Genomic DNA, 3687 nt, shown 5'->3' on the forward strand with positions numbered 1-3687 from the left:
ACACACATGTGAAGGGTTTCAGGGTGGGGGTGTGCAAGAAATTTGTAAACTTTTAAGACATTATGGAGTAATTTCATGCATTCTTGTACAGTATGAAAAACCATTTCAGCATACAGAATAATCACAATCAATTACAACATGTTTTCGTGGGATAAAGTTTAAAAAAAAAGTCAGAAAAATTAATTTGATATCACTCGGGCCTGTCAACTGCATTCTGTTGGCAAGGATAATAGCAAAATTTCACCAGACTGTTGTGTAGAATTATATTTAGCTCATGACTTGAACAAACATTTTGAAATACATCTTATTATAGGAACACAGTTTTCTGTGATTTCAATTCACTGTACTATTAAATTTCACAATAAAATGAATCCACCAGCTGATTATTGATTTTTTGGTGATGTTGAATATTATTGAAAAAGAGAGCTAAATTTCAGTGTTCATGTTTGATAAAATCCCAAACTAACGACACTGAACGCGAACCTGTACAACTCCCTTAGTGACCCTATGTGTACAAAGCACCGGCAGTCGATTGTAACACAGTACACACAATGCGATATCGGTCAACCTGAAATTTGACACTGTGATCGACCTTCTACCTTCTACCTCCATGGTTGAATATTGACATCGTCATCGACCATGGATGGATTGACAGGGCGTTTCAAAAGTATGAAAAATGAGACTCAGTAACTTTTGATCGCTATAGATTTGATCAAAAACCTACCAAACCCATCAGACAAGGCCCTATTCTTCTTACGCAGAAAATCAAAGCTCTCAAGTGTCGACTTTCTCTTCCGCGTTTGAGCGAAACAACATCAGCTTCATTTGGAAATGGTTGGCTATTCGTACTTGTATGTACTTGTATGTTAGTCCAATGTTTGGCTATACCCGATGTGAACGTCGGAATAATTCGGGCTGTGATCAGGCAGAAGGGTTGACCTCGAGAGTGATTCCCAGTTCGCTGATCGCGATACTATAGTACATGATATCACAACACGTTCGCTGATCGCGGTACTATAAAGTGATAGCAACAAGTTCACCGCATAAATTTTTTGCTAGACTACATATAACCACATCGGCACTTCTTAAATATTATTTCCGGCTTGCAAGACCACCAAAAAAAATCGAAATATTGTTATCAAAAGTAGAATTTCGGGGCTAGAGAGCGAAACAGTGCTGAAAAGTAGCCAGCCAAATAAGGAAGAAGCCGGTCAATTTGGCCGGTATCCGGCTAAAAATGAACATGCTGACTATACATGTGTTATTTATAATCATTGTGTTTGTTGACAAATGAATTCTAGTCCGGACCTGAATGCAGTTTTCAACAATGATAATATTTAGGGGTTATTACACGAAGTTTGGACAATACCGCATCGTATTCGAGTGATGTGTCCGTATTTTGACGAGTTGTGCACTTTATCATGCATACACATGCTTTGGTTATGACTGTTTTCCTACGGACACACTAAAATTAGCGACAAAATCAACTGAAATTGACCTTGCTTCCTCCTGGCTGTACTTAAAAAAGTTGGTTGCTATAAGGAGTGATGACAACCGTATCACTTTTTGATATTATTCCACTATTGGGCCATTCCACTTCAAAAGAGGGTTTGTGGAGCACTTTTAAAGCTAACAATTTAATATTACGATGTCAACACCGGTTTTCACAATTTGAAGAAGATTTTTTTTGGCTTAAAATGACGTAGATGTAAAACGTAGGCTGGAATGTGTAAATGGATGTGTTTTCATGTTTTGATACATAACCTCATCCCTGCGTGAAAGTTATGAGGCCGCCAAAATCGGGTCAAAATACTCGTGCCAAGCCAGCGTTCGATTTCAAACTCGATCGAGTATGAACAACTGAGAATATAGAGTTAGAGCATAGAGTTAGACCGGTGCCACCTTAAACCTTCAACCTTGCGTGTTGCGAGTATTTTCAGTGCAGTTGGATTTTGTGGCTCATTTACAGTAAACAATGCAATTCACCACCCAGATACTTAAGCTCATCAACAAGAAACTTATGGTAAAGCATTTCTATCATGATCTTATACATGTAATCTTCAGCAGTGTAGACGACATGAAAAAACTCGACTGTATGGGACCTGCCGTGAACGTGACAGGTGTCGGCAAATGATACAATTTTCCATGTGTTTGTTTGTATATTTTTGATACAACTGTACTTGTGCCTAAGTGCAATACCCATGAAGTGACTGAAAGCAGAATTTTGACAACAATCATAATGACGTTTCGGATTGTCAGTGTTTCCGTAAACACAAAATCCTGCGTATTTTATGCAAATACTGGTTTTTACATGGCGTGACGACGGCTTTAGAGGTCACATGCTGGCTCTAATACATGAAATTCTAAATACTGCTTTTACATGGCGTGATGACGGCTTTTGAGGTCACATGCCTGGCTCTAATACATGAAATTGTAAATACTGGTTTTTACATGGCGTGATGACGGCTTTTGAGGTCACATGCCTGGCTCTAATACATGAAATTCTAAATACTGGTTTTTACATGGCGTGATGACGGCTTTTGAGGTCACATGCCTGGCTCTAATATATGAAATTCTAAATACTGGTTTTTACATGGCGTGATGACGGCTTTTGAGGTCACATGCCTGGCTGTAATACATGAAATTCTAAATACTGGTTTTTACATGGCGTGATGACGGCTTTTGAGGTCACATGCCTGGCTCTAATACATGAAATTGTAAATACTGGTTTTTACATGGCGTGATGACGGCTTTTGAGGTCACATGCCTGGCTCTAATACATTAAATTCTAAATACTGGTTTTTACATGGCGTGATGACGGCTTTTTAGGTCACATGCCTGGCTCTAATACATGAAATTGTAAATACTGGTTTTTACATGGCGTGATGAAGGCTTTTGAGGTCACATGCCTGGCTCTAATACATGAAATTCTAAATACTGTTTTTTACATGGCGTGATGACGGCTTTTGAGGTCACATGCCTGGCTCTAATACATGAAATTCTAAATACTGGTTTTTACATGGCGTGATGATGGCTTTTGAGGTCACATGCCTGGCTGTAATACATGAAATTCTACATACTGGTTTTTACATGGCAAGATGATGGCTTTTCAGGTCACATGCCTGGCTGTGACTAGGTACAGTCACCCAGTTGTATGTGCATGACAAGCCTATGTCAACTTTGCGGAGATTGCACCCAGAACGTAAATGTTCGGGCGATGAACAGCCAATATGGCTAGTTTTCAATCATTCGAACCCACAACATACGGCATCAGTCGCCTAGCTGAGAGGCCATAGACAGAACCGCTCGGCTAAATCTCCACTCCCAAAAAAGAGTGGTTCAATAGCCGGCTAAGTTGTTACATTTTTCTGACTGAGACCGCTCAACACGTTGTAGAGTTCGTGAAGCACTCACGCACGCATGCTCACTATCATACATCGCACATGCACACTTTATCGAAGCGAAGAAATGAATTTCATCGCTTTAACTGGGCGACGATAAGTATCAAGTAATTCTCTGATAAACAGGTCCAAACAAACTCTCGGTGAAAAATCTGCCGATGAACCTGCCAGCACTTTAGCAGTTGTCAGTGCAAGTCCTACTCCGGAAATCGCAACCAAAACAACCGAGTCGAATTCCCACATGGCTGTGCAATGCCAGCCAATATGTTCCAGTATTATTGAAACA

The sequence above is a fragment of the Ptychodera flava genome, chromosome 2 (genome assembly GCF_041260155.1).
Source record: "Ptychodera flava strain L36383 chromosome 2, AS_Pfla_20210202, whole genome shotgun sequence".
NCBI classification, from domain to species: domain Eukaryota; kingdom Metazoa; phylum Hemichordata; class Enteropneusta; family Ptychoderidae; genus Ptychodera; species Ptychodera flava.